We start from the raw sequence: 13,692 nt of genomic DNA on the forward strand, positions 1-13,692 counted from the left end.
TTATTAAAATCATTCTGAAAATGAAGAATAGACTGACATGAAACTAGATATGGTACATGCTTATGACTTAAACATGGTGGTGGTGGTCAAGGTGGAGCCTTTCAAGTAGACTCCAGAGATATCCAAGAGGCACGGTTGATAGAGCATAATGATTTATTAGATAGAGTTGGCGAATCAGAGAGAAAAATCCAGGGCAATTATCAACTATCTGATTTAATTCATATGTTGAAACCTAATCCCCAGTGTGATATATTTGGGATGAGGCCTTTGAGGAGTTAAGGTCATAAGGACACAGCCCTCTTGAATGGGATTAGTGTACTCATAAAAGAAACCCCAGATAATTTTCTGGCCCCTCTGCCATATGAAAACACAGTGAGAAGATAGTTCTCTAAGGTACCAGAAGTGGGCCCTCACCAGACACTGAATATGCTGGTGCCTTGATCTTGGACTTCGCAGCCTGCAGAACTGTGATAAATAAATTTATGTTGCTTATAAGCCATCTCGTCTTTGATATTTTTGTTATGCCAGCCCAAACAGACTAAGAAACTGATATAAAAATTGGAAGGATGGTATATTAGGTTGTTCTTGTATTGCTATGAAGAAATATCTGAGACTAGGTAATTTATAAGAAAAGAGGTTTAATTAGCTCACAAGTTCTGCAGGCTGTGCAGGAAGCATAGTGCTAGCATCTGCTTCTGGGGACGCCTCAGGAGGCTTTCAATCATGGCATAAGGTAAAGGTGGAGCAGGCGTGTCATGGCAGGAGAAGAAGCATGAGAGACAGAGTGAGGGGAGGTGTTACACATTTTTTTTGTTTTTGTTTTTGTTTTCTTTTTTTGACACGGAGTCTCGCTCTGTTGCCCAGGCTGGAGTGCAGTGGCCGGATCTCGGCTCACTGCAAGCTCGGCCTCCTGGGTTCATGCCATTCTCCTGCCTCAGCCTCCTGAGTAGCTGGGACTACAGGCACCAGCCACCTCGTCCAGCTAGTTTTTTGTATATTTTAGTAAAGATAAGGTTTCACCATGTTAGCCAGGATGGTCTCGATCTCCTGACCTCGTGATCCACTCATCTCGGCCTCCCAAAGTGCTGGGATTACAGGCTTGAGCCACTGAGCCCAGCCAGTGTCACACATTTTTAAAAGACTAGATCTCATGTGAATTCAGAGCAAGAGTTCACTTATCACCAAGGAGATGACCCAAATTATTCATGAAGGACCCACCCCCATGATCCAAACACTGCCCACCAGGCCCCATCTCCAACACTGGGGATGACATCTCAACATGAGATTTGGATGCAGACAAATATTCAAACTATATCAGATGGAGATGCTTCTCTTTTGACTCATTACTCCTAGCCTGCAATCCCCATAGAACATATGAAAAGACTCCCTGGACGTTATATGAACTCCTCAAAACTTTTTCTTCCAGGATCAAAGGCATTCAGTCAAACAAATAGATAGATGGGCTTTAATATATTTCTGAAGCTCTTTTCTGAGACATCCTTGTTTAATCCTCAAAACAGCCTCACAAATTATTGGCAAATAAAGAACTGAAGATATCTAATCATAGAATTACTAAGTGAGCGTGCAAGCCCTGGAACCCAAATCCCCTGACTTGCTTCACAACACTTCAGGTTTTTATAAAAGTCTATTCCCAAAAAGCAAGCAATTTTTTCCCTAAAGCACATCGTTTCTGAGGGCAAATCAAAATTCCCGTTACTCTCAGTCTTACGTGCAATATCAATCCACTCATTATATGATTTTCAGGTATATTTGACAACTCTAAGATAAGCTGTTCTCATGGTTTCTGCATTAGTACTCCCCTGGTGACTGCCTAAAGAGTCATTATGCAGAGTTTTAATTGAATATTCCTAGGACTCTCCTGAAGATTTAAGGTGTTTCCAAGAGGAAAAAAAGGTAATAAAACAGCAGAGCTTAAAGTCAGGTTGTAATTTCAAGAGAAAGGAATAGAACAATTGTACAGCATTTACATCTATGACAATAATAGCACAACCCCTACTAAAGAAGTAAGTCAGGGTTTTTCTTAGGAAAACTTCTTCAGAAGTGGACAATAGGAGATTAAGAATAGCCGTTTAATCATTCACTTAAAGCCACCTGCAATCATGAGATGAATCTCCAGGATAATATTTAATCCCATGACTTCAGGCAGGTAAGATTACTTCAGTGAAAAAAGAAATTATAATCGTTTTTAAGGTGGCTGAATTTTATTCAGCTGGTCAACATTGTACACTAAAAATTTCTTAGAAAAGAACGCTCTTTTGCTTAGAACACCTTAATGGACAGGCTCTCACCAGACACTGACTCTGCCTGTGCCTTGATCTTGGACTTTCCAGCCTCCAGAACTGTGAGAAATAAATTCCTGTTGTCTATAAGCTGTCCAGTTTATGGTAGTAAAGGTTTATGACAGTAGCCTAAACAGACCCAGATTATAAATACTTTTTAAAATATTATATATTATATAAAAATTATAGATTATGATATAAAATATGTGATTTAATTTAAAATATAAATATATAATGTAAAAATTATATATTATATTTTTTAAATTTTTATATATAAATATATATATGTAGAGAGAGAGAATTATGAGTAATTGGAGGAATTGGCTTATGAATTATGGAGGCTGAGCTGTAATATGTGTCTTGCAATACGTATCTGCAAGCTGCAGACTCAGGAAAGCTGGTGGTGTAGTTCCAGCCTGAGACTGAAGCCTGAGAAACAACAGAACCAATAGTTCAAGTTCCAGTCCAAGTCCAAAGGCTTGAGGACCAGCTGCACAGATGGTATAAACACAGTCCAAGGCAGGAGAAGACTGATGTCCAAGCTCAGTCAGGCAGAGAGAACAAATTCTCCCTTCCTCTGTCTTTTTGTTCTAGTTAGGCCGTCAATAGATTGGTTGCCCACCCACATTGAAGAGGGCAACCTTCTTTACTCAATTCACTGATTTAAATGCTAATCTATTCCAGAAACACTCACAGACACACACAGAAATAATGTTTAACTAGATATCTGAATATCTAGTGGCCCAGTCAAGCTTATACATAAAATTAACCATCACAAGGATATTAAAATTTGCAACTATGTTCTTGGGTTCATCTCTTCTTTCCTTTAGTTCTGACAGCTCTTGCATCATGTATTTTGAGGTTTTCTTATATATCCTTAAGACTCTTATGCTTTCCCAATAAATTAACCACTTATTGCAAAATATCACTCATTATCTCTTGTAATGCTCCTTGTCTTAAAATCTACTTTTTCTGATATTATGACTACAGCACAAATTTTTTTATTGCTTAATGTTTAAATGTTGAGTCTGTTTTCATCCTTAATTTCAACTTCTTAGTCTTCATACATACATATATATATATATATATATATAATTTTTTTTTTTTTGATGCAGAGTCTCCCTCTGTCGCCCAGGCTGGAGTGCAGTAGCACAATTTCAGCTCACTGCAACCTCCGCCTCCCAGATTCAAGTGATTCACCTGCCTCAGCCTCCTGAGTAGCTAGGATTACAGGCACACACCACCACACCCGGCTAATTTTTGTATTTTTAGTAGAGACAAGGTTTCACCATGTTGGTCAGGCTGGTCTTGGACTCCTGACCTCATGATCCTTTCACCTCAGCGTCCCAAAGTGCTGGGATTACAGGCGTGAGCCACCGTACCCAGACCAGTCTTTATATTTAAATAGTTTATAGTGTGGCCTTACTTTGTTTAATTCTCTGTCTCTGTATTATAATTTCAGGTTTGAATCCATTACTTTAATGTAATTATTTATGTAGTCAGGTTTTAGCCTACCATTTGCAATTTGATTTCCTTGTTCATTGTATTTCTTACATTTTGTACTCATTTCCTCTCTTGTTTTGGTTTGAGTATTGAGTTTTTATAGTATTTTATTTTCTCAATTACATTTATATGGTATTATTTTCTTTTCTATTTTTTTAGAGACAGAATCTCATTCTGTCACCCAGGCTGGAGTGCAATGGCACAATCATGGCTCACTGTAGTCTCTAACTCCTGGACTTGGGCAATACTCTTGCCTCAGCCTCCTGAGTAGCTAGGACTACAGGCATGCAACATTACACCAGGCTTCAACTGAATTTCCAGCTTTGCTAATTTATACGTTCTATTTCTTGCTCTAGGGATTATAATATACATCCTTAACTTACCACAGTCTGCTTTGAGTTAATATTATACACTTAGTGAATATTATTTTATTATCATTATTATACTTTAAGTTCTAGGGTACATGTGCACAACGGCAGGTTTGTTACATATGTATACATGTGCCATGTTGGTGTGCTCTACCCATTAACTCATCATTTCCATTAGGTATATCTCCTAATGCTGTCCCTTCCCCCTCCCCCCTCCCCACAATAGGCCCTGGTGTGTGATGTTCCCCTTCCTGTGTCCAAGTGCTTTCATTGTTCAATTCCCACCAATGAGTGAGAACATGCGGTGTTTGGTTTTCTGTTCTTGTGAGTTTGCTAAGAATGGTTTCCAGCTGCATCCATGTCCCTACAAAGGACATGAACTCATCCTTTTTATGGCTGCATAGTATTCCATGGTGTATATGTGCCACATTTTCTTAATCCAGTCTGTCACTGATGGACATTTGAGTTGATTCCAAGTCTTTGCTATTGTGAATAGTGCCGCAATAAACATATGTGTGCATGTGTCTTTAGAGCAGCATGATTTATAATCCTTTGGGTATATACCCATTAATGGGATGGCTGGGTCAAATGGTATTTCTCGTTCTAGATCCTCAAGGAATCACCACACTGTTTTCCACAATGGTTGAACTAGTTTACAGTCCCACCAACAGTGTAAAAGTGTTCTTATTTCTCCACATCCTCTCCAGCACCTGTTGTTTCCTGACTTTTTAATGATGGCCATTCTAACCGGTGTGAGATGGTATCTCATTGTGGTTCTGATTTGCATTTCTCTGATGGTGAGTGAAGATGAGCATTTTTTCATGTGTCCATTGGCTGTATAAATGTCTTCTTTTGAGAAGTGTCTGTTCATATCCTTTGCCCACTTTTTGATGGGGTTGTTTTTTTCTTGTAAATTTGATTGAGTTCTTTATAGGTTCTGGATATTAGCCCTTTGTCAGATGAGTAGATTGCAAAAATTTTCTCCCATTCTGTAGGTTGCCTGTTCACTCTGATGATAGTTTCTTTTGCTGTGCAGAAGCTCTTTAGTTTAATTAGATCCCATTTGTCAATTTTGGCTTTTGTTGCCATTGCTTTTGGTGTTTTAGTCATGAAGTCCTTGCCCATGCCTATGTCCTGAATGGTATTGCCTAGGTTTTCTTCTAGGGTTTTTATGGTTTTAGGTCTAACATTTAAGTCTCTAATCCATCTTGAATTAATTCTCGTATAAGGAGTAAGGAAAGGATCCAGTTTCAGCTTTCTACTTATGGCTAACCAATTTTCCCAGCACCATTTATTAAATAAGGAATCCTTTCCCCATTTCTTGTTTTTGTCAGTTTTGTCAAAGATCAGACGGCTGTGGATGTGTGGTATTATTTCTGAGGACTCTGTTCTGTTCCATTGGTCTATTTCTCTGTTTTGGTACCAGTACCATGCTGTTTTGGTTACTGTAGACTTGTAGTATAAAGTCAGGTAGCGTGATGCCTCCAGCTTTGTTCTTTTGGCTTAGGATTAACTTGGCAATGCGGGGTCTTTTTTGGTTCCATATGAACTTTAAAGCAGTTTTTTCCAATTCTGTGAAGACAGTCATTGGTAGCTTAATGGGGATGGCATTGAATCTATAAATTACCTTGGGCAGTATGGCCATTTTCACAATATTGGTTCTTCCTATCCATGAGCATGGAATGTTCTTCCATTTATTTGTGTCCTCTTTTATTTCACTGAGCAGTGGTTTGTAGTTCTCCTTGAAGAGGTCCTTTACATCCCTTGTAAGTTGGATTCCTAAGTATTTTATTCTCTTTGAAGCTATTGTGAATGGGAGTTCATTCATGATTTGGATCTCTGTCTGTCTGTTACTGGTGTATAAGAATGCTTGTGATTTTTGCACATTGATTTTGTACCCTGAGACTTTGCTGAAGGTGCTTATCAGCTTAAGGAGATTTTGAGCTGAGACGATGGGATTTTCTAAATAGACAAACATGTCATCTGCAAACAGGGACAATTTGACTTCCCCTTTTCCTAACTGAATATGCTTTATTTCTTTCTCTTGTCTGATGGCCCTAGCCAGAACTTCCAACACTATGTTGAATAGGAGTGGTGAGAGAGGGCATCCCTGCCTTGTGCCAGTTTTCAAAGGGAATGCTTCCAGTTTTTCCCATTCTGTATGATATTGGCTGTGTGTTTGTCATAAATAGCTGTTATTATTTTGCGATACGTTCCATCAATACCGAATTTATTGAGAGTTTTTAGCATGAAGGGCTGTAGAATTTTGTCAAAGGTCTTTTATGCATCTATTGAGATAATCATGTGGTTTTTGTCTTTGGTTCTGTTTCTATGCTGGATTACGTTTATTGATTTGCATATGCTGAACCAGCCTTGCATGCCTTGCATCCCAGGGATGAAGCCTACTTGATCATGGTGGATAAGCTTATTGATGTGCTGCTGGATTTGGTTTGCCAGTATTTTATTGAGGATTTTTGCATCGATGTTCATCAGGGATATTGGTCTAAAATTCTCTTCTTTTGTTGTGTCTCTGCCAGGCTTTGGTATTAGGATGATGTTGGCCTCATAAAATGAGTTAGGGAGGATTCCCTCTTTTTCTACTGATTGGAATCACTTCAGAAGGAATGGTACCAGATCCTCCTTGTACCTCTTGTAGAAATCGGCTGTGAATCCGTCTGGTCCTGGACTTTTTTGGTTGGTAGGCTATTAATTATTGCCTCAATTTCAGAGCCTGCTATTGGTCTATTCAGGGATTCAACTTCTTCCTGGTTTAGTCTTGGGAGAGTGTAAGTGTCCAGGAAATTATCCATTTCTTCTAGGTTTTCTATTTTATTTGCATAGAGGTGTTTATAGTATTCTCTGATGGTAGTTTGTATTTCTGTGGGGTTGGTGGTGATATCCCCTTTATCATTTTTTACTGCATCTATTTGATTCTTCTCTCTTCTCTTCTTTATTCTTCTCTCTTTTCTTCTTTATTAGTCTTGCTAATGGTCTATCAATTTTGTTGAAAAAATACGGAACGCTTCACAAATTTGCGTGTCATCCTTGCACAGGGGCCATGCTAATCTTCTCTGTATCATTCCAGTTTTAGTATATGTGCTGCTGAAGCGAGCATGTGAATATTATTTACAATTCCATTATTTACTTTGCATTATCTGTGGCACTGTGGTCAAATATTTTACTTCAGTATGTAAATCTTACACTATTTTATTATTGCTTGATATGTTTTGGCTCTGTGTCCCCACCCAAATCTCATCTCAAATTGTAATCCCCATGTGTCAAGGGAGGGATCTGGTGGGAGGTGATTGGATCATGGGGGCAATTTTTTCCAAGCTGTTTTCATGATAGTGAGGGAGTTCTCACAAGATCTGACGGTTTAAAAGTGGCAGTTTCCCCTGCTGTCTTTCTCTCCTGCTGCCATGTCAGATGTCCCTGCTTCCCTTTCGCCTTCCGCCATGATTGTAAGTTTTCTGAGGCCTCCCCAGCCATGCAGGACTGTGAGTCACTTAAACTTCTTTTCTTCATAAATTACCCAGTCTTGGGTAGTATCTTTATAGCAGTGAGAAAATAGATAAATACCTTGTTTTAAATAATCAATTTTCTTAAATAAAAAATAAGAACATTTTAAAAACATAATTATTTATGCCCCCTACATGTTGACTATTTCCAGATGCATATAATCCCTTCTCCTTTAGGTTCAAGTTTATATCTGCTATCATTTCTCCTCAACCTGAAAAGATTACTTTAGAATTTTTCTGTAGGGCAGTTCTATTGGCAGTATATTAGCATGGGTTTCATTTATCCGAAACTCAATTTTTCTTTATTTTTAAGGATTTCTTTTTTTTTTTTTTTTTGTTAACTCATTCAGCAGTTAAAAGATGTTTTTCCATTATCTTCTGGCATTCATTATTTCAGATGAAAAGACAGCCATCATCCTTATCACGGTAACCCTATATGTAAAGTGTCTTATTTTTCTGAATACTTTGAAAATTTTCTGTAAACCTGTGGTTGTCAGCATTTTGACCGTGAAGTGCCTAAAAACAGTTTTCCTTGTAATCATCTTGCTATATTGGTCATCCTCCTTGGATTTGTGGGTTTGTATCTTTCTTTTTTTTTTTTTTTTTTTTTTTGAGACATAATATTGCTCTGTCACCCAGGCTGGAATGCAGTAGCACAATCATGGCTCACTGCAGCATTGACCTCCCAGATGCAAATGATCCTCCCAACTCAGCCTTCTGAGTAGCTGGGACCACAGGTGTGCACCACCATGTGCCTGGCTAGAGATGAGGTCTCCCTATGTTGCCCACGCTGGTCTCAAACTCCTAGGCTCAAGCAGTCCCCCTGCCTCAGCCTCCCAAAGTGCTGAGATTACATGCACAAGCCACTGTACCTGGCCTTTCTTAAAATTTTTAAAGACATATAATCATTATCTCTTTAAATATATTCTTTCATTTTCTCTTTTCTATCCAATATTCCTATCATACGAATGTGAAACTACTTGTAACTTCCCACAGCTCACTGAGACTCTGTTCAATTTGATCAATTTATTTCTCTCTGTGCTTTATGTTGAATAGTTTATTTTGACGTGTTATTTACTTGTAATTTATTCTACAATGTCCAAGCTAATGCAAATCTATAAATTTTTTAATTTTAAATACATTTTGCTTTTCAGTTCTAAATTAGATTTCAATTTTGTTCTATTTTATACATTCAAATATCTCTTGAAATTGTCGGCCGGGCGCGGTGGCTCAAGCCTGTAATCCCAGCACTTTGGGAGGCCGAGACGGGTGGATCACGAGGTCAGGAGATCGAGACCATCCTGGCTAACACGGTGAAACCCCGTCTCTACTAAAAAATACAAAAAACTAGCCGGGCGAGGTGGCGGGCGCCTGTAGTCCCAGCTACTCGGGAGGCTGAGGAAGGAGAATGGCATCAACCCGGGAGGTGGAGCTTGCAGTGAGCTGAGATCCGGCCACTGCACTCCAGCCTGGGCAACAGAGCGAGACTCCGTCTCAAAAAAAAAAAAAAAGAAAGAAATTGTCTATTTCTTTACCCTATGAATTTTTAAAAATAGCTATAAGTTATTTTAAAGTCTGCCTGCTAAATCTAACATCTGGATTGTGTGTATATGTGTTTGTGTGTATACAGTCTTTTGTTATTCAAAATCATAACAGCGTGCTGCCTTACAGTCTCACAGTCTTGCAATATTGAGATCTCAAGGTCTCTTAGTCTTAAAGACTCTCATATTGAAGTTTGATGGTGCTCTGTCCTTAAGCCCTCCTAGAGAGAGAGCCTTGCCTTATATTCAAAGTGATTAAAGACACAGTTGAACAGAATCCAACCATAGCTGCCACCTGCCTATACCAATGCAGATTTTAATAGATCAAAGATATCAGCCCTGTGGCAACACAGGAAATTGGATCCTAGGCTGAAAGAAAATAGAAGTCTTATTAGACTTTTGGTGCTTAAATTTCTAAGGCCCCACCAAAGTAATCATGCCACTAAACAACATAGCCATTGATTTGTACACACACACATATATATATTAGAGTAATACATATACACACACATTCTTATATAAGAATATATACACTTATTAAGGTATATGTATATACTTATACATATACAAGTATGTTTTAGTTCATCAAAATTTGATTGGTTTCTCTCCAACTAATGAAATACTTTTAAGACCTTAGACAACAGGAATTTGTGACTGTGAGGTTGCAAGACCATGAGAAGCAAGACAGTGAGATTTCAAAATTGTGATATTTCAAGATTGTAAATCTGTTTATCTTTTTCAGACTTTTTTCCAGTGTGTACTTACCTGGCAAAATTTACATGTGAAAAAATTACTGTCCAGAGAGGACTTACTTGGCATTTGGGGCTCTTCCAGTTTTATGTCCGGCATGCTATCTTTATACTTCATCAAAAGCTGATAGGTTTCTCTCCAACCAATGAAAGACTTGCTCCTCTGCCCACCCAGCCCGCAATCTCTGCAATTGCTCCAAAGTATGGAAGTATCCTCCAGTTCTATCTGACATAGAAACCTAGAAAGTGATCATTCTTCTGAAATCTTTAGACTTCTATAGACTCCTTTATTCTACTTTATATCCACAGTTCTTAGATGGCTTTAAAGAAGTGCTCAAAGAAGTGTGTGTGTGTGTGTGTGTGTGTGTGTGTGTGTGTGTGTGTTGTGGATCTGGGATTTCTTGCTATGATGGGACCATAGGCTTTTTACTTCTTTCTACATTCTAACCAGAGGCAGTAGCATCATCTCTGCAATATGTCTATTTTTTCTCTCTCTCTCATTTTATTCTCAAGCACTACTAGTTGGATCTTAATCTCCATCTATTTTTTACAATTTCTTCCTTGAATTATTGTATGCCTTTTTTGAGTTCTTAAAAGCTCCTTTTATTTGTAATTTTTTTAATATAGAAAACTTTTCCCTTAACAAGTCTGCTTTTCCATGGGTTTTTCTTCTTATAATGTATGTTCCCTTTTTAGAAATGTATCTCAAACTGGTCTATTTCTTCTCATAGTTTTGTTTTAATAAGTTCAACATTGTTGTTTAAAATTATTGTGGGAAAGACAGAAACAGAATTTTGAATTTTGATTAGGGTTATTGTCTCAATCATTCTTTTACAAAATCTGTTTCTTTTTTTTGTTTTGTTTTGATTTGGTTTGGGTTTTTTTTTTTTTGTTTTTTTTTTTCTGGTCTGAAAAAATGTCTCTGCAGTTTTCTCTGTTTAAGAAATTGCAATGTTCCTCAATCCACAAGTTCTCTTGGTTGTTATCTGGAAATATTCCATCTTTACTTTCCTCCTCCCCCAAGCATTTTCCCCTAACTAGGAGCTAGATCTCAGATATGAGAAACAATTTGCTATCGTGTTTCCCCCCTTTACTTTAGATCTTTGTTATATTCTCTGGTTGCCCATCGATCTCTCTAGCTCACTTCACTTTAATCAAAGAATAGTTGGCTAGCCCTTTCAAGACTATAACATTTACTTTTACAATTTCCTGCTAAAGATCAGAGGAGATAGGTCAGCACTAAGTATGGTCTCTCTCATTCCAGGCCACATTCCATATATTTGGCAGGTTTATGACAAGTTCAGGATATGGGAACACAGCCATTTCCTCTTTCATTGAAAGTGAGGAGGAACATCACCCCTCCCCCACTTTTCTACCCCCTCCCACATACGCACAGCTTTTGACTGAACTTATTTCTTTAGCAATTTCTGAGAGAATGAAAGGGAGACAAAATGTCTTTTTTTCCCACAGTCTTTAACTAAAAGCTCTTTCTTCAAATACACATTTAACATGTAACTTAAAACCAGAAAGCCAAGAATGTGACACAATTAGCTTGCAGTTCCAGTAGATACGCTTTTATACTTCTCACCCAGACAATTTAATCTGGAAATTTTCTTGAGGCTGACGTATTATCCAACATTACTCTGCAGTGAGATTACAATTGAGAGCTAGGAATCCATTTCTTTCCAGAAATAATTCACAAAAGGACATGAAGACTGGGTAGTTGAGCAGCTTCACGTAGCCAGCAGGTCAATATTGCAACCACCACCAACACCACACTCAGGGGCCCATAAAACTGGTGTAATCAAACGAGGTCAGCTGAAAGTAATCAAAGTGTTGCACAGTTAGGTATTCTAACTCCATATCCAAATTTAGCATTCCATAGTTATATGTATCCCATGACTGGCCTGATTTTGATTTTTGTTGCATCCTTATCTGGGTTTGGTAATGGAAAATCGCCGGCCTGGTAGAATTAGTTTCGAGAATTCCTGCTTCTTCAATCTTTTTGTAGTTTGATTAGAACTAGGATTAGCTCCTCTTTAAATGTTTGTTAGAATTCAGCAGTAAAGCAATCCAGTTTGGGGCTCTTCTTTGATTGGAGACTTTTTATTACTAATTGAATTTTATTACTTATTATTGGTCCATTCAAACTTCCTATTTCTTCATGATTCAGTCTTGGTAGGTTGTATGCGTCCAGCAATTTATCCATTTCTTCTAGGGTTATTCAATTTGTTGGCAGATAATTGTTTGTGATAGACTCCTATGATTTTTTGTATATCTGTATTTGTAATGTCTTTCGTTTTTACCTGTTATTTCCTTTTTTTTATTTAGTCTCGCTAAATGTCAATTTGTTTATCTTTTCAAAAAAACAAACTCCATTTCATTTATTTTTGCTCTGACCTTTATTATTTCTACCCTTCTATTAATTGTGAGTTTAATTAGTTCTTGTTTTTCTATTTCTTGAAGTGTAATGTTAGTTTGTTTATTTAAGATCTTTCTTCTTTTCATATAAACTTTTTTTTCTTTTTTCTTCTTTTCATCTTTGTAGATTTAGGGGAATGAGTACATTTTTGTTACATGGATTATTATGTAGTGGTGAAGCCTGGATTTTTGAGTACCATTACCTGAAAATGTAAACTGTACACAATAGGTAATTTCTCATTTCTCATTCTTCTCCCATACTTCAACCTTTTGTAGTTTCCATTGTTTGTTATTCCACTCTGTATGTGTGTGTCTACCGTTGTTTAGCTCCTACTTATAAGTGAGAACATGCATATTTGACTTTGTTTCTGAGTTGCTGCACGTAAATAATGGCTTCCAGTTTCATCCATGTTGCTGTAAAAGACACATTTTCATTGTTTGTTATGGCTGAGTAGTTTCATAGTATATATATGCCACATTTTCTTTATCCAATCATCTGCTGATGCACACTTAGAGTGATTCCAGGACTTTGTTATTATAAATAGTGCTGCAAAAATATATGGGTGGAGGCACGTTTTTTATATAATGATTTCTTTTCCTTTGGATAGATATCCAGTAGTGGGATTACTGGTCAAATGGTAGTTCTATTTTTAACTTTTTGAGCAATCCATATCCTGTTTTCAATAGAGCTGGTACATTCCCAGAGTGTATAAGCTTTCTCTTTTTTCCAAATCCTTGCCAAAATCTGTGTTTTTTATTTTTTATTTTTCATATAATTTTTGGCTGTTTGTACGTCTTCTTTTGAAAAATTTCTCTCCTTTGCCTACCTTTGAATGAAGTTATTTGTGTGTGTGTGTTTTTTTTTTCTTATTACGTTGAGTTTCTTGTAGATCCTGGATATTAGTACTTTCTCGGATGCACAGTTTGCAAATATTTTCTGCCATTCTGTAAGTTGTCTGTTTACTCTGTTGATTATTTCTTTTGCTGTTTGGGAGCTTTGAATTAGGTGTTTGCTGCTATAAACTTCCTTATTAGAGCCACTTTTACCGTATTCCATAGGTTTTGGTATGCTGTGTTTCCATTTTCATTTGTCTCACAAATTTTTAAAATTTTCTTTTTAATATCTTCATTGACTATTGGTTGTTAAGGAGCATGTTCCTTAATTATAACGTATTTGTAAAGTTTCTGAATTTCCTCCTCTTGCTGATTTCTAGTTTTAAACCATTATGATCAGAACAAGTACGTGACACGATTTCAAACATGTGAAATTTGTTAAGACTTATTTTGTGGTC

General features: G+C 37.3%; 1 protein-coding gene and 1 non-coding gene across 3 annotated transcripts in view; both read right to left on the reverse strand.

The window, feature by feature from the left end:
* Positions 1 to 13,692, reverse strand: part of CHODL (chondrolectin) — a 459,390-nt gene that overhangs the window by 308,109 nt on the left and 137,589 nt on the right. The window lies entirely within an intron of this gene.
* Positions 7,180 to 7,286, reverse strand: LOC123572548 (U6 spliceosomal RNA). Its single transcript, XR_006697120.2, has one exon. It is a non-coding gene; the product is annotated as a U6 spliceosomal RNA (small nuclear RNA).

Source organism: Macaca fascicularis, chromosome 3, assembly GCF_037993035.2.
Source record: "Macaca fascicularis isolate 582-1 chromosome 3, T2T-MFA8v1.1".
In the NCBI taxonomy this organism is placed as follows: Eukaryota; Metazoa; Chordata; class Mammalia; order Primates; family Cercopithecidae; genus Macaca; species Macaca fascicularis.